This window comes from Miniopterus natalensis, chromosome 11 (genome assembly GCF_054644295.1).
Source record: "Miniopterus natalensis isolate mMinNat1 chromosome 11, mMinNat1.hap1, whole genome shotgun sequence".
In the NCBI taxonomy this organism is placed as follows: Eukaryota; Metazoa; Chordata; class Mammalia; order Chiroptera; family Miniopteridae; genus Miniopterus; species Miniopterus natalensis.
Genome location: NC_142091.1, coordinates 33,574,418 through 33,598,197, shown reverse-complemented (window position 1 = coordinate 33,598,197; position 23,780 = coordinate 33,574,418). Strand labels below are relative to the sequence as shown.

Sequence of the window (23,780 nt, the reverse complement as noted above, 5' to 3'; positions counted from 1 at the left end):
ACAGTGACTATAACTAATAAAGCTGTACTGTAAATTTGTAAGCTGTTAAGAGAGTAGATCTTAAAAGCTCTCATCCCACAAAAACCTTTGTAGCTGTGGGTGGTGATAGATGTTAATGAAACTTATTGTGGTGATAATTTTGCAGAATACACATATATCAAATCATTATGCTGTATACCCGAAACTAATATAATGTCATATGTCAATTATATCTCAATTTTTAAGAAGTACTACCTTATGCATGATTTATATTTATAGTTTCCCTTTAAGATGGTCTGTTTTGTCTTCAGCATTGTGTGATAAAGAACATAGCTTAAAGGGATACATAACTGGATTATTTAGAAATACTTAGTAAAAACAGGTAAAATCTAGGATACGTCCTTTTAAAATGTTGAGTGTAAGAACTACAACCATTTGTGATAAATATGTCTGTGCTTGGCCCTGTTCTTTCCACTCTCCACTTGAGGGATTATTTCTGGAATGTCGCACAAGTGTGCATAGAAGCAAAATTAGAGAAAAACTGGGGAGGCCCCAAGGATATACCAGAAGAGAGAGGAAAAACAACACAATAATTTGGCAATTAACAAATTGCTGAGGTTTTTTAATTAATAGGCCACAGTACAAACACATTTCCAAACTCTAAACTTTACCCATTGGATTCGACTCTCTGGGGCATGAAGCTCAGATGCATCACTTTGAAGAGATTCCCCAGTGACCTCAAGGAGCGCCCTTGATTAAGAAGTCCATGGTGCAGGCCAGAAGCAGGAGTCTCAGGGGGCTGGTTTCAATGTTCTCGTTACTAGCTTATTCGGTGCTTTTCGGACACACTGGAGTTTCCTTTCTCCAGATTATTTTTTCTCAATGTTCCCTCAGACTCAGTAGTCACTTTATTTTCCTGTTTCCAGGGCCTCAGAGCATCCTTCCATTTACAGTTCTCCTATATTCCTCCATCAAATGAACCTTCACCTTCCTTCATGTTCCCATCGCTCTTCCCTTTGGGTGTCATTACAGCAATCGTTTTTGCTCAGACTCCCAACAATCACTTATGTGTACACAGGTAGATTATATGCTCTTTTTAGGTAAAGATCTTACTTATACAGGTCTATTCCCCACCAGGTCCCTTGCACATTGCTTTGGGCACACAAAGTGCTCAATTACCATTATTTAAAAGAAAGAATAGGTAAAAAATTAATTTATGAATAATTTTCCCAATTTCAAATTGATTTTAAGAAACTATAGCATAATGGTCTAGCACATTAGACTCTCAAGTCTGAATGCCTAGAGGCTTATGCCAGTTTGGTCATTTATTGAACATCTCAGTGCCTGAATTTTTGTATCTGGACAATAAAGTCGATAATAATATCTAATTAATAGGGCTGCAACAAATATTAAATGTTAGCATATATAAAATGTGCAAATGTTGGCTACATCGATTAGACCACCAGTCTACAGAAACCCTGTTCTCTGTCATAATCAAAAGAGTTGGAGTGCTTACCACCTTTCTTCTCCATTCAAATTACATTATAATAAAGTAAAATACAATAGTGAACTGATACAGTTTCTTCTGAAGAAGTCCAATCGCTGGCTAGAGATATATTAATCTTTATAAACTCTGTGAAGCATAATCATAATTAATATTTATCAAGCATCCAGTGTGAAATATACAGCATACAAAAGACAGAGAGAGAGCTTGGATGTCAAAGAGACAAGCCTAATGTTTTTCTCCATCTGCATTGGCAATTTAATACAGCATGTCAAGGGACAGTCCAGTGATGATTTTCAGAATCCCGACATTACCTGTGAGTGACAAAGGTTCCTCACACGCCCCATCTAAAGTAATTTGACAGGAGGCTAGAGGTAACAGCAAAAGCCTGAGTTGCCTGAAGTTATTCCTGAGTTTGAGATAGATATCTAAAGTTGGCTTTATGACACTGGGCAAGATATTGGGCCACTCTTGGCTCCAGTTATTTTTCCTTTAAAACTGGAATTATAGTATTTGCAAGGCAGATAGTAACTGTCCTGGCTATAATTTTTTTCAGTCAGATAAAAATTATTTCAAAATGTCATTCTATTTCTAAGACCCAATGTTCTGGGAACTCATCCGAGGTTGCCAGAATTACTTAAATATTTGCATGGGGAATTAAAGTTGCCCAGAGTCACAAAATTTCACACATCGGTCATAGGAATTGTCGGCAGTTACACAAAAACCAACTTCAAAGCCCTTGTCGTTCACAGCACAGAGTGTGGTTATGGGGTGAGGCTGATGTATCTCTCATCCATAATAAGCGATCGGAGGGCAAAGAAGAAGAATCGGCCTTGCAGGCACTGGCTTTGGAAGGCGCCGCACCTTTCTGCTTGACAGACTTCCTTAGCAACGCATATTTAGAGGAGGGGGAACTGCAAAGGAGATGAAAGCACATCGAACATTTAGATCGACAGTTTCACTTTCTAAGGCATAGCAGGCGTGTCGCATGATTTCTCAGAGGGGCCAGCCCTGCTGCTCACGGGGGTGGAGGCGTGGGTGTGCAGTGCGAATGGACAGCCATGTACACACATATATACATAGATTCCACTTAGAGCCCCTGGGTCCAGGCGGCTCCTTTCTCACAAGACTGAACATCTCAGAGACAAATTGTTATGAACAGAATGGAAGAGAAACGTCTCCAGGAGCCAGTATGAAAACTGACGTGAAACCCACCTGGAGCACCCTTCAGTCGCGGTAGTGAAGGCCCAGGGCGGCCTCGCCCCAATCACCTCCCGCCCTCCGGCCTCGGCCCACCGCGGCGTGTGCCCGTCCGCACCCACAAACTCAGAAGCAAGATTCAGCGCCTGCCGCTGACACACTTTATTCATTTCTTTCTGTTACTAAGTCAGCCCAGTATCCAAATAGCTAAAAGTGATAATTAATGTATGTAAAAGTGCCTCAAGTGCAAAATGCTTTGTAGTTATTATTATTTTTTTCCTTCCACATATGCAAATTAATGGTTTTCAAAGACATTTTACCTATGGATTTTCTTCAAATAATAATGTTAATAAGCAACATTCCCTGAACACTTAACCGCTTACTATTATTGTTCTAATTACTTTCCATTTACTAATTTATTTCATCATGAAGTTGTACCATTATTACCTTCTTAGTATTATAGATTTAAAAAAACCTGAAGCTGAGGGAGATACTGCAGCCCAGAATTAAGTAGCTAGTGACTAAAACTAAATTTTGAACACAGACAGTCTGTTTCTAGAGCCTTTACTCCTAAAATTACCCAACTTATAAAAAAAGGTGAAAGCAGACCGGCTCTGGCAAGCTTATTCGTGCAACAGACAGTTACTCAGTTCCCTCGATGAGCCATGCTGTGTGTCAATCATTAGAAGGAGAGCAATGAATATGTCCTTTCTTACATAGCGGGGGAAACAAGCAATAAAACTTATACTATACAGACAAAAAAAACCAAAAAACAAATACATAGTATCTGTGACAATCAGCTCTGGATTCCCATGCCTGACATGCTCCTTTTACACCTTTCACATCTTTGTAGAAATTAAAAGACATGTCCGAAGCTACACAGATGATCACTGTAAAGGCTCGTTTCGACTCCAGCCAAGACTGTCTAATTGAAAAGTGTGTGCCCTTACCTATTCTGTCTACTTTATGTGGACACCGCTTCAGGGCACACACCCTCTGATGCTGTAAAAATACAGAAACATAGTGTGGGCTTCCTCCATTGTTAGCCTCAAGAATAGTTTGCTTGGTCCTGTCTGAGGCCTTTTTCTCAGCCATAAGCTGTAGAAAAGTGAATCTGTTGCCTGGAATAGTGCATCTGTGTGCTTCCTCCAGGCAGTCGCAAGACATTCATGTCCTTATGATTTACATTGCTTACAAATCTTGACACCCCGTTCGTTTCCTGTTGGCAATATGACTTCACTATATACATCATTCTTAGCTGAAATGTTTGCAAAAGTCAGTCAGTCAACAGGCATTTATGGAGTGCCTAAAAAAAGCATTTCACATCAATCAACCAACGTGCTATAAGTCAATACTATAATCACTCAAATGTCACCAATAAATACGGCATTCCTCAAATGAAAGTTTTTCAGAAACATGCAGATGGTGAAAATACACACAAGTCAATGTGACCACAAGGCCAGATTATCCTTAATGATGAACATTTAGCAGATGCCTAAATGCCTTTATGTCTCTTTGTCTATCTGTCTGTATGTCTACCTACCTACCAACCTACCTACCTCTCGAACACACACACACACACACAGACAAAACACATATGTTTCTAAGTAAAATATTTTCAGGGGATCAAGCCATTCATTTTTGGATGGAACACCCAGCACAGTGATATGACCACAGTAAGTAATTCACCAAGAAACATTTGCTGAACTAAGAAGTACTATGAGCTGGAGCCTACAGCACTAAAAAAGCACTCTAACATTAAGGGCCTCTTAGTTAAACAGAGACCAGAATGCTGAATTATATGCAGATCCCTGGGTGCATTATACTCTTAGTTAAGGGCCTTTTAACATGCTATTCCATCTGACTGGAATGCTCTCTCCAACTCCTTTACCAAATTAACTCATACCAACACCTCGTGTCACCTTCTCCAAGGCACCTCTCATCCCCATACCATGAATTAGATGTGCTGTTTACATATTTTCATATCATTTGGTACTTTCCTCTAGGATGATGCATAATAGCATTCAAATTAGCTACTGTACCATGATATCCTCGAAGACAAGGCTGTATCTTATCCACTGGTCTTCAGTTCCCAGCTTGGAGCCTGGCTCACAGTAGAAAGAAAATGCTATGGGAGCTAGAAGATGAAAAGTCTAATGTTGTGTGCTAGAAGCATTTGAAAAATGAATTTTCTGCAGTGCTGGAACTCTCAATGAATGCACTATTCAGAACCATTTTCCTGATTTCCACAGTTGACAAAACACCCTTCAGTAATACTCAGTTTAGTTCAGAATGCAGAAATCAATGTTTCCCTTAAATGGAAACATAGATTGGATGTATAATTCTTGGTGGATAGTAGTGAAAACATGAGTAATGTAAGGCTCATGGCCCAGTAAGAAATTAAGCTTCCCAAATCAGCAATATTCTATTGTATATGAACAGCATTACTGGCAGACTCCTGCCAGCCCTTACCCCTTAGGAATTTGGGGACCAAGGGAATCCACACTAAACTAGGCTGCATCTGTTCCAGTTCTGGTTGGCCAAGCTCACTCTAATAAGATTCTCTATCCTTGATTAAATAAATTGAGAATTTATCTATCATGTTGTGTTGTGCTGTGTGTGTGTGTGATCTCTATCTACCACACTTGAAATGACACAGAAAGCCACAAAAAGCTGTATAAAGAAAATAACATTTGAAAAAGGAATTTTATATAAGGGTAGAATTTTGTCCTCTGTGGGAGTCGATGTAAGAGCCTTTAAAGTATAGGGGAAATGTCCAAACCTATAGTGGTGTTCAGAAAAAGAGAGAAAAAATGGCTGGAGCATAAAATGATTTTGGACTGGTAGGTGGAGAATGCTGGAAGGTAAGACTGGAGAGGTGAGTTCACCCTTGACATTGAATGGCCTTGAAAGCCAAGTCAAAGAGTAAATGTTAGCAGGAAAAGTATAAAGTGCCTAAAAACACACATAGGATATTTATTTGGTAAATTAATTAATATTGAAAAGTCATTCAGGGCTAAGACTGTTTTGCTGATTTGATTTAATTAACTGCCCCTCACTGTTCATCTTCCCCAGAGCACTGTTCTTGCCATTTTCTGATGCTGAAATGTACATGAGAAATTTCACAATAATATGAAATCACTCAGAACCACTTTACTCATGAAAAAAAAATCAAAATTCTCACTTATTAAATACCTCTAATATTTTTTATTTTGTTTCCGAGATTATCATTCCTATATTAGACTTAGTGTTGTTTATATCTGTCTCTTGTGCTAGAATACAAACCCCATAAGCAAGAGAGGACAGGTCTGATTTCTAACAACAGCCAAAATGAAACTAATGATAATGGATCATAGCTACGCAACATGTATGCGTGACAGGCACATTGCTAAGCACGTTACAAGGATTTACTCATTCAGTATTTTGGGATAATGAAGATGCAACATAGAGAGGCACAAGGTCATCTATATTTATGAGCCAAAATTATCAACCAAAAATTCTGGGTCCAGAGTCCTGGCTCTTAAACAGAAGCAATATTGTTCCTTTATCAAAACCAAGGACGAGATTTTGTATATATTACAATTAAAAAACAACAACAACATTCTCTATTTACCCACAGTCTTAATCTCAAGTATTTAACCAATTAATTTATTAAATCAACAAATATTTGTTAAGGTATTCTATATTCCAAGCACTTTCTGTTTGCTAAGGATTCAGTAGTAAACCTTACAGTCATGAGAGATTACTTAGCTACAAAATATCACTTACAATAAACTCATACTCATTTATAGTAGATATCAACATCCAAATTAGGTCTGTAGTCATAATTTTTAATAATAAATGTAAATCTGAAACAGTGCTGATTATTTCAGGGAATTCATATACCATTTGGGCTTTTTATTGATATATGGCATTATCAAGAAAGCACATTTCTGTAAGAATTGTATGGTTGGGAAATTTTAACAAGTTACTTTAGCTAAATGATTTTCTTGTTCATCAGGGTTTGTATACCCAAAAGAATATCTAAACCAGTTAGAAATTCTTACACTTGCAAGAGGGAGTAATTTTAGACCCCCGGAGCAAGCCTTTGCTACAACCATTCTTGACATCTGAATTTGTGTCATAACTGTTTGGGAAATAGCTGCTTACCTATAAAAGTTAAATGCACTCCTTTGTCCTTATAAAGTATTTGAATCATATATGTCAGTCACTTTCTCATGTTTCCAGTTCAGTACCACAAATGAGCCATTCCTTTTCTCCTGGTTTAGCATACAGATTTATATATTCCTTATGAATTCCTTATTGTGGTGGTAAATGAAGTACAGAAATACCAGTACTAAAAATGGTTGTACTTTTGAGATGTGAGAGGTGAAGGTCTTAAAACCCAAGGCTGCTCCTTTGGACCCCTTAAACAGCTCTACAATTTCACCAACATGGCTAGTTAACAACTCTTTCTTCCCAGACTAAATTTCATAAGATCTTTTATAGCTTTGTCCTGTAGTCTCCTATATTATGGTTCTCTCTAATATGACTGCCAATCACATAGTGTCTAGTTAAGATAACAAACACATGTATCAACTATTTTCCAAAAAAGATGTTTTGTTATATCTTATACACTTTATTTTTAAAATAACATTAATATTAAGATGTATCAAACAACCAAACATATCATCCAATGCCCAGAGTCTCCACTTTACAGATAGCATATTCACATAAAAATAATCCTGTTTGTACACAATGATTTAGTCCCTCACTTTGCAACTCCTGCATTTTCTATTTATTGATTTTTTAATTTTCTTTTTCCTTTCATTCATTCTATATTTCATTATTTTTTTATATATTTTTTATGTTTTCATGAGCCATTAAAAAAAATTTCAGGACAATTTTATTGCCGAATGTTCTCAACTGATACTTAGAATGTAGGTTGAGATAATTGTTCAACATTATCATATTTGCCTGTGGTGATATCAGACAGCATTGTCTCACTTGCAAAATGAATAGTTTAAAAAGAAATGCTATGGGAACAAATGAACTTTATTATAAAATGGTAACAAGTATTAAGTTCTATAGAATATTCTGTGTTCTAGTTCAACTCCTAAAATTCCTCTTGTATTCTAAAGAAGGTGATTTAAAATGTATTGCTAAGATATGTAAAATAAAAATATCCCATATAAACATTAATATAAATTCCAGTTTCTAAATCCTAATTAAAAATTATATGTAATTTTATTTCCAATGATTCTCTCAAGATATCTTACATTATTTATTGAAGTAATAGAGAGATGCAAGCACCAACAATTCCTCTGTAATAATCACTGTAATTTATTAAGTCAAGAATAAAACTACTCTTATTGTATTGCTTCTCAGCTAAGTTACATAGGTCCCTAAGGAGGAGACATCCTCACAACATCTAACTTGTTAGGAAAGAAACTAGACTTCCATTGTTAGGAAAGAAACTAGGTTCATGATAAAACCTGTGACTTTGCAATTATGGTTATTTCAACTTGGATATTACATGACTACCAACAAAAAATACCATCAGTCATTAAAAGTATTAAATAAACTCTCAAAAAATACTTAGTTTTAAATGAACTAATTTTATCCCAGATAAAATTAAACTTGATTATTAAATGTGCATGCCACAATATTGGGAAATATAATATTTTCAAGAATTTATTAATAAAATATAACAAGTTATGTAATATAACAAAAGTTAAATATAATATAACAAGAGTTTATTACTTTGATGCATAAAAGAAATTAAATACTTCATCCCATTGAAATTCTACAACAAAAATTGAACCATTTATTTTCATATTTCTAAGCCATATATGGGAAAGAAGAATTTCAGAGATGTTCCATAGTTTTCATGAAGTGCTATGAATTTTTTTAAAGACATAAAATCTAAGAAAATTAGCAATTTTCTGTTCATAGAAATTAGCAATCCAAAGTTCCTCTCAAGTTAGTTTCTCTATTTCTCTTTATTTATATGGACTCTTGCTTTCCTTTAAAATGTAACTCATGACAGTACAAACATAGAGTTTTCTCCAAATCAATTAATTCCCTTATTTTGCGACTTTGCCGATTCAACTATTTCACCTTTCATGTCATTCAGTGAGGGAATATAAAAGGTAAAATATTTCTCTAGGTACTTCACCTACAAGAATAGAATATTCCAATCCCTGTAAGTCATAGTTTTGAAAGTCAGGGAGACAGACAGTCTACTTTTAAAAAATGTATCATATTAAGAAATGGGATGTCACTTACCAGTGAGTTTACATCTTAGTACCCACCTCCAAACAAAATCGACACTGAAAGAATAAAAAAAAAAGAATAATTAAAATATAAAAATAAAAAATATAAAAACTGAGTATTTTTCATAGTAAACATAGAAATCATATTGTAGGAGCTACATTAACACAGCTTCTATTTAAATACATGGTATTTAGACAGAATGCATTTTGTTGACAATAATAAATCTGTACAATGGATATTAAAAGTTCATAGCAAGGAAGTAAATTCAGTCAATTCTTTAGGGATCAACTATGGTTAAAATGCATTAAGAATAAAAATAGTTCCAGTTAGATAGAGTCTATGCCTGTAGTTGTTTAAACAGATATCATAAAAATGGAGATGGTCATATTTGTTTAGCCTTTTTTTATAATACGGGATTGGCAAACTTCTCTAAAGGGACAGTAAATATTTTAGGCTTACAGGCATGCAGTTTCTCAAATACTCTACTCTATTTAAACAAATAGATACGTCTGTGCTCCAATTAAACTTTATTCACAGAAATCAGCAGGTTGGTAAGGATTTGGCCCAGACAAGAGTTTGCTGAGTTCTGATTAACATACTGAGAGTTCCAACTCAGAAATATCAATCCTAGCATGTGGCAGACAATGAAATATGGAAAATCACAGGGGCTGAATAATCAGTGCCCTTAGCATCAGAATAAGCTATGTGATTTAAATCACCCTATAAAAACCCATGGCATTCTCAGCTCCAGAATTATGATAGATGAGACTCAAAGAGAGTAATTGTTTTTAATATTTATGTTAAATATTAAAAATATATTGCACATAGAAAGTCATTATAAAAATGTGATGGTATATAGGAAAGCTCATATTTTTAAAAGAATGAAACCAATTATTTTATTTTTATTTATGCTTTAAAAAAAATATGCTAAGTAATAGCAAGATTTCTGGGAGCTAACTGTTACCTATAGATCAGGGTGTTCAAATAGTAAATGAGGAAGAACCACAGCGTGGAATTAGCTAGAGAGATTCATCAGGCCAGCTTTCTAACCTGCGGGAAATGAGTTGAAAGGATGAGACTAGAAAGTATTGTTCCAGAGAAGGGTCTGCTGTCAGTCTGGAAGGCCGCAGTGAGAGCCTCCCTGAAACTATTTCATTAGTTGATCGTTAGTTAACAAATATGTAATGTTGCTAGAAACAAAGGGGCAGACTGAATTGCCAACACACTCAGCTATCCAGAAAAATAGGAACTGTACCCTTTTTGGAAATACCAAATCAACTCAAAACTAGGAAACAGATTATGCAGAGGAGAAACAATTGCATTTGTGGCAGAAGGGGTCGGTAACAAGAATTCTTGCCATTATTTCAGTTATAACCGTGACTTACACATTTTTGAATTTTTAAAGCGGCTCTGTGTGGAAGACCTCAAAGTGCATTTCCATGTTGAGTGAACACCTACCCCCACACCCGCACAACCATACACCCACTCCAAGTGGGGATTTTCCATTGCGAATGATTGGCTTGTTCTGGTAACTTTAGCTTTAAGCTCAAAGAATGGACCTACTTGTCAGAACAAAGAAGCATTAAGGAAGCATCTTTAACAAATATAAAAAGTGAACTTCTTGTTCTCTTCATCCATATGACGCCCAGTTATGGGCTCGATGAGTCCTTTCAAAATTTGTATGTTGGATTCCTAATCCCCAGCACCTCAGACTGTATTTGGAGATAGGGCCTTTATAGAAATAATTAACACTAAATGATGCTATTAGAGAGAATCCTATTCCAAGATGACTGGTCTCCTTATTACAAAAAAAAAAAATCAGAGACACATATGAGCGCACACAGAAGAAAGACCATGTGAAGTCACAGGGATAACACAGCCACCTACAAACCAAGGATAGAAGCTTCAGAAAAAAAACCAACCCTGCCAACAGCTCGATCTCAGGCTTCTTGCCCAAGAATGGTGAGAAAATGCATTCCTGTCGTTTAAGAAACCCAGTCTGTGTATGGCAGACCCACCAAACTAACACTGCCTCTCTCCCATGACCACCTATAACACCAATCAAGGAATGGTAGCAGCAAAGCAGACTTTCTCTGCTGCCTGAGATCTAGCTGAAGCCAGCTTACCCCTCCTCCCAGCTACAGTGACTGCTAGCAATTAGAGAAGCAATCCTATTGCATGCTTAGAGTGAAACAAGAGTAAGCGGCTGCAGGTGGCGAGGGGAAGGAGGAAGCTTCATTGCGAATGGCAGTTCTCTATTTTAAGTGAAGTTATAAATGGATCCAGAAAATGTAGTCGGAATTCATGTGGTCAGAAACTATATATCGTCTCTCGTCCGGCATATTCCCAGTTCTTGGCTACACTCCAGAGGCCAGATGTTGGAATTCCAATTAACCATGAAACTGTCAAAAATGAAAGTTGTTTCATGAGACCCTGACAGTCTGCTCATCATTTCAGAGAAAACTGAGGCTGTTAAACATTAATTTCTCCAAGTCATAGAAGTGATGATTTGTAGATCGTGCATTCATCATAAAATCACATTGGTCTCTTTTCGAAGCTTATACACTGTGAAAACCCTGCCTCAGTGGGCAGTTCATTCATTCATTCAACAAATGTTTACAGATGGCTTGCTAGGTTCCAGACACACGTCTTGCTGTCTGGGATACAGCAGTGAACACAGAGACTAAACCTGCCTCTTTGAGTTTATACTCTGACATCGGGTGATGGACAATAAACAATAATCTCTTCCACCATAGATGTGTGGCATGATGAGCTTTGAAGAAAGGCAAACCTGGGGTTTATTTCAGGCCCTACTATGCAGGAAGCATCTCTTTCAACAAACTAGTGTGGTGGTTAGGAGTTCAGGTCTGGAGTCTTATGATCTTTCATGTGCATGCTGGATCTTTCCCTTTCTGAGTAACTCTGAGCAATTTACTTTGACCCTCTAATCCTCAGGATCCCCATTACATAATTAGCATAATAGACATAATTAAAAGAGATAGATAGAGAAAGAGGTGAAGGAGGGGAAAAGGGAGACGTTATTACATCTGTTAAGACATATTAAGTAGTATCAGCTTGATGTCAAACAATAGCAAGTGTGACACAGAGAATTAATGGCTCAAATTCTTCCTTCCCTCCTGTAGTCAAGCCCTGTGCCCTATAATTTTGCAGTAGCTCCTTCTAAAGAGTGAAAGTACATCCCTAAACTTTGGTTGAGCCCTGAGACTTACTTCGTCCTGTAGAATAAGGTAGAAATGACTGTGAGGATTCCAAGCCTAGTCCTTAAGAGGCCTTAGGCATCCCTGCTTTTCCATCTGTGCATCTGTCCTAGCCTTGGATTGCCCAGGAGACGAGAGCTGGGTGGGCAGAGCCGCTTCTGCTGACCCTACCACCTGCTCCTGGAAGCCGAACAGCCCGGCTACCTGGCCCCGAAGCAGAGCTGCCCACCCGAGCCCAGAGGAGCCCAAACCAACTGGAAGACATGTAAGTGAGAACAAACAGTTGGGGTTTTCAGTCACTGACTTTGAGGATGCTTTGTTGCACAGCAATAGCTCAGTAATACAATAGGCATTAAATATTCTGGGTATATTTCCTTAGCATATTGATTAAAACAAAACAAAAACAAATAACCTTTACAACCCACCCTCCCCCAAAAAGCAAAGGAACCTATGTGATTGAATCACCTCTCTGCTTTATAGCTTTTAATGCTTTAACGCTGAGAACAGATTGAGAGTTAAGACACAGGTCAAATTCTACAAAACAGAATGCCAAGTATCACAGTAAGCCATCCCAAGAGTTACTTAACTCCTCCCTCTTTAAGTTACAGAATTCCTTCTTAGGGAGTTTGGTAAGAGCTAGAAAGTTTTAAATGGGATTACAAGCCAGAGCAGTGAGTTTGAGCAATATCCTTGACTATAACACAGCTCTCTTTCTCTCTCTTTTTTTCCCCAATTGAGTTTATTGTGGTGACACTGGTTAAAAAACCATACAGGTTTCAAGTGTACAATTCTATAGTAGGTCATCTGCACACTGCATCGTGCACTCACCACCCAAGTCTCTTTTGCCACCACATGTCCCTTTCCCTCTCGTAATTACCATATGGTGGTATCTTTGTGGTTTTTAATTCTTCTATGTATTTTTTTCATTCTTCCCTTCACTTTTTCACCCAGCCCCAACCCCTCTCCCCTTTGACAGCTGTCAGTCCATTCTCTGTATCTATGAGTCTGTTTCTATTGTGTTTGCTAGTTTATTTTGTTCATTACATTCCACATATAAGTGAAATCCTATGATATTTGTCTTTCTCTGACTGGTTTACTTCACTTAGCATAATACCCTCTAGGTCTATCCATGCTGTTGCAAAAGGTAACATTTTCTTTTTTATGGCCAAGTAGTATTCCATTGTGTAAAATGCACCGCAGCTTTTTATTTATTCATCTAATGATGGGCACTTGGGCTGCTTCCAGACTTTAACTATTGTAGATAACCTTGCAATGAACATAGGGGTGCATATATTCTTTCAAAATAGTGTTGCAGGTGTCTTTGGATATATACTCAGAAGTGGAATTGCTGGGTGGTAAGGCAGCTCCATTTTTAATGTTTAGAGGAATCTCCATACTGTTTTCTACGGTGGGTGAACCAACTTGCATTCCCACCAGCAGTGCACAAGGGTTTCCTTTGCTCCACATCCTGGCCAGCACTTGTTGTTTGTTGATTTATTGATGACAGGGGTGAGGTAACATCTCATTGTGGCAACCTGGGTATGTGCCCTGACAAGGAATCAAACCTGCTGCCTTCTGGTGTACAGGACAGCCCTCCAACCAACTGAGCCACACTGGCCAGGGCTCATTGTGGGTTTAATTTGCATTTCTCTGAGTGTTAGTGACTTTGAGCATCTTTTCATATGTCTATTGGCCATGTCTATGTCCTCTTTGGGGAACTTTCTATTCAGGTCCTTTGCCCATTTTTCAATTGAGTTGTTTGTTTTCTTGGTGTTGAGTTGTGTAAGTTCTTTATAAATTTTGGAAATTAACCCCTTATCAGATGTATCATTGGCAAACATGCTCTTTCATTCAGCAGGTTGTCTTTTCATTTTGTTGATGGTTTTCTTTGCTGTGCAGAAGCTTTTTAGTTTGATGTAGTCCCATATGTTTATTTTTTCTTTTGTTTCCCTTGCTCAAGGAGATATATATATATATATAAAATTGCTATGAAAAATGTTTGAGATTTTACAGCCTATGTTTTCATATATATATATATATATATATATATATATATATATTTTGGTTTTGTGCCTTACATTTAAGTCTTTAATCCATTTTTATTTATTCTTGTGTATGGTATAAGAAGGTGATCTAGTTTAAATTTTTTGTATGTATCTGTCTAATTTTCCCAACCAATTATTGAATAGGCTGTCTTTATCCCATTGTGTGTTCTTCCCTCCTTTATCAAATATTAATTGGCCATAAAGGTGTGGGTTTATTTCTGGGCCCTCTGATCTGGTTCAATGATCTATATGTCTGTTTTTATGCCAGTACATGCTGTTTTGATTACTATGATCTTATAGTATAGTTTGATACTGGTAGCAAGAGCACTCTCTTTTATTTATTGTAAATATAATAGAGAAATAAACTGCTTTAAGTCAATTATTTCCAAATGAAATATGCCTAAAAGTGATACAACATTCTATAGTGTGTGGTGTGGTGTGTGTGTGTGTGTGTGTGTGTGTGTGTGTGTGTGTGTGTGTGTGTGTGGCTTGGGGGTTATATTGCTGTCATAAACTATTATTACACAAGGGGTCCCCCAAAAAGGTATACACACTTTAACAACTGGTGACTCAATTTTGAAAATGAAATGTATTTTAATAAACACTGCCTTTATAATTATTCAAAGTGTGTATATACATTTTGGGGGGCACCCTATATTTTACACAATATATATGGAGAAAAAAGCTCTATCTTCATTATTTATGGATTCTGTATTTCCAAATTTGCACACTCACTAAAATATATTTGTAACTTCAAAATCAATATTGCTGACTTATTTTCAGTCATTTGCCAACATCTGCAGAGTGGTGGAAATTTTGAGTCACCCGGTGTGCGTGCTCCCAGCTGAGGTGGAACAAGGCGGTGCTCTGCCTTCTTGTTTCAGCTCTCAGACTGGGAACAAGTGTGTCCTTTTATGGTCTATTCAGTGTCATGCTTTCTCATTTTTGTGCTTTTTATTGGTTATTTTACTGTTTAAATGGCCCCCAAATGTAGTGCTAAAGTGCTATGAAGTGTTCTAAGCACAAGAAGGTGGTGATGTGCCTTATGGAAAAAATGCGCATGTTAGAGAAGCTTTGTTTGGGCATAAGGTTTAGTGCTGTTGGCTGTAACTTTGATGTTAATGGATCAACAATGTATAACAAAAATGACTTCATGTATAAAACAAGGTTGTGCATTGATCAGCTGACTTAAAGTCATAGGAACCTCACCCTGTATCTCCCCTAGGAGCAATGTTCAGTATTTGCTAGGTTAGTATTTGTGTAACTTTATAGAGCATAACTACTGCAAATAATAGGAATTGACTGCCTCTGTGTGTATATGTGTATTTGTGTGCGTATATGCATATATCTATATCTCTCTATATATTATGTCTCTCTTAGAATAGCATTTTATTCCCCCAATAGTTACAATCACCAATTTTTTACAGTAAAAAGGCCACTACTTTCTCTAAGGTAGGTCTAGGACTTTTCATGAGAAGAAAATGTTTTCATGAACAATGTTCCTAAGTGTATGAGTCATTCAGGCCTTCATTCTTTTTATACTTCTTGGGTTATGACATTTAAATTAATGGGATCATTATCATGAGACTCAATAGGGAAAAAGAAAAAAAAAGTTGAATGAATAGCTGCCCCAAAATCATAAATAATTCTTTTTAAAAGAGTATTTTCAAGTCAGGCATCAGGTGAGTATGTGGGAAGAGATTAACCAAAGAATTTACATGCATATGTGCGTAACCCATGGACACAGACAGAAGTGCGGTGGAGGCCTGGGGCGGATGGGCAGGTGTGGGGTAGAAGGGGTCAGTGGGGAAAAAGGGGACATCTGTAATATTTTCAACAATAAAGACAAATTTTAAGAAATGAGGCTCATGGAAACATTTAATGAGAGGTATCAGAAACAACTCTTTACCCCTAAAAATCCATTTCCTTGGTGAATTTCACTCGTTTTTGAACTCAGAGTATCTTCTATATACTTCATTATTGTAGTTAAAAACTCCATTGCAATGATATTTTACCTTTTTATTTTTTCCCTTGATCTCTCCCCAACCCCTAGCCAAGCATCTGCCACACAAGTTCTCAAGGAAACCAGCAAACTATAATTATGAAATATTTAAGTGTTACCACATTATCCTGGGGGTTCACACATATTTTATATGCATGTGTATGTGTGTGCAAAATCTGTAATATTTTAAATGTTGTATTTATCTCAGTACAAGCTACCCTAAACCAAACATTTTACCTCATACTCCCTAAGAATTTCTTTTTTAAAATTTTGAAACTTCCCCTCAATTTAAGCCAAGGCTAGTTGCTGGAGGAGGTCATCAAGGGGACCTGACTTCTGGGTAAATCAGAAGCTGGACCTGGACAATTGGAGGCTCCTTACCATGGTCCCCTTTTACTTGGAATGTTCCTTCCACCCACCATTCCCTTAGCTGGAGCCATTTCAAAGACACAACCTAGAGAGAATATTGTGTTGCTGAGACCATCTGGACTGTATAGGTGACCAAACCCTGCTAAGGCTTTTATATAAACTTTTATGATTCTGGTAGGTGGGTGCAGAGACCTACTCATCTTTCAGCCACCAAGGACAAGCCACAGTATGTAAGCTCTCTTGCTTATTAAAACTCCCACCTACAAATTTGGAGTGTTTGGGTTCTTTCTCTGCTCTCTTCTTGCCCTGTGTACGAGGACCTGTTTGCAAAGCAACACTATTGTAGTGGAAAGAGCATAATCTTTGGTTAAATAGGGGTTTACATTCAGGCTTTCCCACTTGCTAACTGTGGAAACATCCAAAATGGTACAAAACTTCTCTAATCTTCAGCTTCTTTATATGTAAAATAGGTGGTAAAATAAGAGCACTCATGAGATATCTGCGAGGATTGTGCTAGATCTTACATGTGAAGATGCCTGGCATATAGTATCCACTTCATACATGTTAGTTTTTTTTTCCCCCATGATATTTCTTATGTGCCTCTCTCCAAATAGTTCAATGATACGTGTGCTTCTCATAGAGATTGTTGTTGTTTTACTTTTCAGAAATGTAGGAACCTGGATGCAGCTGGAGGACTGTGAATTATAAAAAAAAAAAAAAAAGTCTCTGCTATAGGCAATAATAATTTTAATGTTAATTAACTCCATCTGGAAGGAAAAGCAGGTGTTGAAATTGATCACTTAAGTACAGAAAGCAAAGGCTGTTTACTAAACTCTCTGTAAATTAATTTGGTTGAGCTTGTGGTTAAATTGCTTTCAAGTCACTTTTCTGTAAATGCCTAATACCAAAAGCTGAAATTGGGAAAAGAAGTCGACCAAGCGGACTTTAATGAAATGTAACAAATGGGACTGAAAGGTCACCTGAAAATAAAAATTACATTTTAAAAACGAAGGGGAAAAAATGCAATGGTTAGTTTTGCTTCAAGAGCAGGTGGAATCTGTACAAAAACCTAAGGCATTTTTCATGTGTTGTTCACAAATCTCCTGAATTAAATCAATGTGGATGCACTAGGAGAGGTAGGGTCCTGGGCTCTCTGCCAAATCTATTGAGTCAGATGTGTCAGCAAAGCTTAGGAATCTGCATTTCATAAGTGCTTAGGTGATTTTTATTCCCACTAAAACTCAAAAATCATTGTCCTCAGGATGGAGAGACACCAAATCACACAATAGTAATACAGGGTCCTAGAAAGATGACAAATTAGGATAATGGTTGTCTGAGAAGGTAAAAGATAACAGAGAAGCTTAGAAACTATCATTAAAAATCTGGGTGACAAAATCAAACTATATTTACCATTTAAGAAAATACTGATATAATGGGAGTGTTCACTTAATTTTTTTGCCTTCTGCACTACCTAACTTCTCAATAGAAAGCCCATATTCCTTAAACTTCTTTCCAAGGCCTTCCATAATCTGATTTGATTATAATGTCATCCTAAACTTGTAGCATCAGTATCACCCAGACTTACAGAATTGGGAACTTTGGGCGTGGAGCCCAGCAATCTGTGCTTTAGCAAGGCCTCCAGGTGATTCTGAGTCATAGCCAAGTTTGGAAACTATGCATCCCGAAAGACTTATCATGACTCATCAGAACTTAGTTAACAGCTATAAACAGGTCATTATTGATGAGCCGTAGTATAAAAAACATAACTGTGTCTCTTGTTTCTCGGTCAAATAAATTTCTAGAGACTGATAATGTTCCTAACCATAAAAGAACTAACACTTATTGAATATTTACTATATGTCAGTTACTCATCTGAGTACTTAACATTTATTACTCAATTAATCCTCACTAAAACTTAAGGATGTAGGTTCAATTATTATCACCATTTTAGACAATACTGAGGCACAGAGAGGTTAAGCAACAATGCCAAAACCACACAGCCACTAAGAGACAGAACCAGAAAGGGAACTCAGTGTGTCTCTAGAGCTCATGATCTTCACCACTCTATAAACCGATTTCATAAAATGTCAGCAGTTCTCAAACACCACCTGAAGTATTCTTAGGCTTGATCAAAGACAATGCCCAAACTTGAGGAAAGAGTATGCTTGACTACCCCCAAACATTTCCAAGATCATAAGTAAAGATTTTGATACTAGGGTAACTTTGTTCCCAACATCAGACCTTTTGTATCACTTCAAAGTCTGCTTATCCTTATTTTCTATTAAAATATCACTTTATTAAAAAGCCCTTTTAACTGTGTGAACTTGGAGCAAAAGTGTATCAGAGCCTAGGTTTCCTCATGTATAAAGATAATATTGTTTAACCATAGAGAAATCATGTGAATTGAGAGATTATATGTGAAAGTGCACTTTAAACTTTAAAACATTAATTGTATGCTTATAATGTGTTGTCATAATATTTTTTATACCCAAGATTTATTCCTTGATGAGTGTCTCCTTTAACTGACCTTTTATACCACAATTAGCCCTGTCATTATAGTCTGGTTGCACAAAGTGCTTTTGCTTTAGCAACTCATTCATCAAACCTCAACCCTCACCCTCCACCCCAAGTACCACAATACTTTTCACACTTTCCTTACCATAAGCTTAACCTGAGGTGCTTTCTAGAAAGCCACATTGTGTCTCCCCTAGGAATTTCAATTATTTAGTTCTGACATAGAACCGAGGATACTACACATTTTAAGAAATACCTCAAGTGATTATTATGATGAACTGAGTGGGAAATACTACAGTAAATATTAAAATACTTATGGAGATTTAAAAATAATCAAAGACCAATATCTTCTCGATTTTTATCTAACAATAGCATAAAGGTTATTTTTGGATATAGATCTGCTCACTTGTTCATGTATTTATTAAAATCTTTATTGTTCAATAAATATCAGGTTGTAAGGTTTTTTTATGCCAATATATTTGTTAGAAATAATAGAGGATACATTTTTTCCTGGAAGAAAAGTATGTTTTAGGAAGGCATTAATTTGAATAGACTGAATTATTATAGAGTAAAAAGTTAGACCCAGTGACTTAATACAATAAATATCTCTAGATCACTCACATGCATGTCCATGAGAGTTAGGAGGGATTGGGAGAATGGGAACGGAAGCTCTGTTCCATACGGATATTAAGGGAGCCAGACAGATTCTACCACCTTGTCACTACACCATCGGGAACTTGCAGCCCTTTTGATTATCAAGGTAGAAAAAGGGAGGGACTAAAAACCCCAAATGGACTATGTCACTGCCTAGAGCCAAAAGTGATGAACAATCTCCACTCCTTAGTTCATTGGCCAGTCAGATGGCCCAGTCAAAATGAAAGGGGCTTGGAAATCATAGTGACAAATGAAGTATTTTTGCAAGCTTTATTATCTCCATCACCGTCTACTTTAAGTTCAATGACTAAATAAATAATCATGATTGTTAACCAATTTAAAGCTACCCAGCAATTTGGGATGAAGAGAAAGAAGCTCCAATAGAATTGGTCTCTCACAGCAAGAATTTAAAATTTACTTCAGACCGTAGTAGAGTAAATCATTAAATTACAGGGAGTATGAATTAGAGAACCAAACTGTGTGATACATGTGTTAATTGCAAAAAGTGAACACTTTTAGTAAGACAGAGTTTCACAAAAGTTATTGGATAGAAGATCCAAGATAGCAGCAGACCGAGTGGAAGCCACACTGACACTCTCCTGGGACTAATCTAGGTTTACAACTAAAACAGAAAAAACATCCTGAACACCATTCTGAAAACCAAATGAAGATGAGCTGGAGAGCACTCTCATAACCAAAGAGGAAAAGTGGAGACTGCAAAGAGACTGGTAGGAGGAGCAGAGGCATGAGAGGGCTGGCTGGCTCCCACAGGCAGCAGCTGAAGGTCCGGAGGGATAGCTCAGCTGTGGGGGGGGTTCCCTCTGAGGACTCTGGGGCCTAAACCCCAGGCTGGGCTTCCCAGCCAAGAGCACCAGAACTGAGAAAGGCGCCCACATAACACCTAACTGTGAAAAGCAGCTGGTTTCTGTCTGCCAGGGAGAGGCAGCTGGAACTGCAGACACCCTCTTAAAGAGTCAACCCACAACGTTTCCTGTGCAGCCACTCACCTTGGGCTCCGGTGGAGGGAGAGTGGAGTGGACTGGAACTGTGTGGGGAGAGTCATTCCCCCAGACTGTGGGAACATCTTTCTTGGGAGGCGAACTTTCAGCTTTTGACTGAAGGGGAAAAGCAATTGCCCCACCCTGATGGAGATCCTCTTGCCCTTCCCAGAGGAGTTTCTACAGCCTGAGGCTTGTTAAGAGACTGATAACAACCAGCTGCCCCACCCTGTGGAGCTTCTACAGCTTGAGGCTCATTAAGAGAATCAGATTAACAAATCTGAAGACTGAGGCAGACCTCAGGGTGCTTTAGTTTTTGCCTGATCTGTTTTGGGACCCAGGTGCTGGAAAAACAGACGTTGGTGTGCATCTCGGTTCTGTCCAAACACATCCAGCCCCAGCAGTGGAGACATCAAGCCTGGGGTTGTTGATAGCCCCAAACATGGTACTCAGGGCCAGTCACAAACTGTGTCTGACATTGGCCTGTACCAGAGACCGTCCAAAAGACTGAGAATCCTAGCAGATCTACCTAACATTTAGCCAAAAGGAGGAGATCAAAAAACAAGCCCCAAATGAAAGAATAAGAGAAGTCTCCAGAAAAAAGCCAAATAAAGTAGAGATAAGCAACCTCTCAGATACAGAGCTTAGAATACTGATTGTAAGGATGCTCAACAGCGTGAAAAAAAAAGATTTGGAAACTATGAAAAATGACTAGTCAGAAATGAAGAATGACAAAGCAGAAATAAAGAATACATTAGAAGGAATAAATAGCAGATTAGAAGAAGCTGAGGGTCAGATCAGTGAATTAGAAAACAGGGTAGAAGAAAATCACTCAATCAGAGACCCAAAAACAAACAAAAAAAACAATTAAAAAACAGGAGGAATGTCTAAGGGAGCTGTGGGACAGCATAGAACGTAACAATATTCATATTATAGGAGTGCCAGAGGAGGTTGAAAGTAAGCAGGGATTAGAGAACCTGTTTGATGAAATAATGGCAGAAAACTTCCCTAATCTGGTCAAGGAAAAAGGCATAAAGGTTCTGGAGGCACAGAGAATCCCAAGCAAGAAGAATCCAAAGAGGTCCACGCCCAGACAAATCATAATTAAAATGTCAAAAATCCAGGACAAAGAGAGAATCTTAAAGGAAGCTAAAGAAAAGCAAACTGTTACCTACAAAGGAGCTCCCATAAGGCTGTCATTGTACTGCTCATCAGAAACTCTACAGGCCAGAAAGCAATGGCATGAAGTATTCAAGGTAATGCAAAAGAAGGATCTAAAACCAAGACTACTCTACCCAGCAAGATTATCAATCAAACTGGATGGTGAAATAAAGAGCTTCTGAGACAAAAAAAAAAAAAAAAAAAAAGGTTAAAAGACTTTATTGCTACAAAGCCAGCAGTGCAAGAACTGCTAGTTAAAGGGACTGTTATAATTAAACATAGAAATAAAGTGAATGAGAAACAGCTATAAAGAAACAAAATGTCAGTAGATAAGTATCTTTCAATAATAACCTTAAATGTAAATGGATTAAATGCCCCAATAAAGAGATATAGGGTGGCTGAATGGATAAGAAAACATGACCCAACTATATGCTATCTACAAGAGACCCACCTCAGAACAAAAGACTCATACAGGATGAGAGTGAAGGGATGGAAAATAATTTTCCATGAAAATGGAAATGAAAACAAAGCTGGGGTAGCAATACTCATATCAGACAAAATAGACTTCAAAATGAAGACCACAATCAGAGACAAGAAAGGTCATTACAAAATACTAAAGCGATCAATCCAGCAAGAGTGTATAACCCTGATAAGAATATATGCACCCAATATAGAAGCACCTAAATTTATAAAAAAACTTCTAGAGGACTTTAAGGGAGAGATTGACAGCAATACAGTCATACTCAGGGACTTTAACACCCCACTGACTTTACCAGATAGGTCTTCCAGGCAAAAAATCGACAAAACAGCGACCCTAAATGACACACTAGATCAGATGGATTTAATCAACATTTACAGAACATTCTACCCCAAAGCTGCAGAATATACATTCTTCTCAAGTGCACACAGGACATTCTCAAAGATAGATCACATGTTACGACACAAAACAAGTCTCTATAAGTTCAAGAAGATTGAAATCATATCCAGCACCTTCTCGGATCACGATGGCATGAAACTAGAAATCAACTACAATAAAAACAGTAAAAGACATTTAAACACATGGAGACTGAAAAGCATGTTTTTAAACAATGAATGGGTTACCAAAGAGATCAAGAAAGAAAGAAAAACCTTCCTGGAAACAAGTGAAAATGAACACACAACAACTCCAAATCTATGGGACACAATAAAAGCAGTCCTGAGAGGGAAGTTCATAGTACTACAAGCCTACCTCAAAAAACAAGAAAAACTTCTAATAGACTCTTTAACGCTACAACTCAAAAACTTAGAAAGGAAACAACAAGAAAAGCACAAAGTAGAAGGAAACAAATAATAAAGATTAGAACAGAAATAGATTACATAGAGACTAAAAAAACAATACAAAGATCAATGAAACCAAGAGCTGGTTTTTTTAAAAGATAAACAAGATTGATGAACCTTTAGCCAGACTTATCAAGAAACAAGAGAGAGGACCCAAATAAACAAAATCAGAGATGAAAGAGGCGAAATAACAACTGACCCAACAGAAATACAAAAGATTGTAAGAAAATACTATGAACAACTATATGCCAACAAATTGGACAACCTGAATGAAATGGACAAATTCCTAGAAAAATATAACCTTTCAAAACTCAATCAGGAGGAGTCAGAAAGCCTAAATAGGCCAATAACTGCTGATGAAGTTGAATCAGGAATCAAAGGGCTCCCACAACACAGAAGTCATGGCCCAGATGGCTTCACAGGGGAGTTTTACCAAACATTCAAAGAAAAATTAACACCTATCCTCCTCAAACTATTTCAAAAAATCCAAGAGGAAGGAACACTTCCAAACTCTTTTTACAAGGCCAGCATTAGCCTAATTTCAAAACCAGATAAGGACACTAC

At 37.3% G+C, this 23,780-nt stretch overlaps 1 long non-coding RNA gene across 1 annotated transcript in view; it reads right to left on the bottom strand.

Moving 5' to 3' along the window:
- LOC107534142 (uncharacterized) overlaps positions 1–23,780 on the bottom strand; it is a 737,970-nt gene that overhangs the window by 496,629 nt on the left and 217,561 nt on the right. The window contains exon 2 of the long non-coding RNA XR_015715280.1: positions 8,951–8,994. This is a non-coding gene — a long non-coding RNA (uncharacterized LOC107534142). The remainder of the gene's footprint in view (positions 1–8,950; positions 8,995–23,780) is intronic.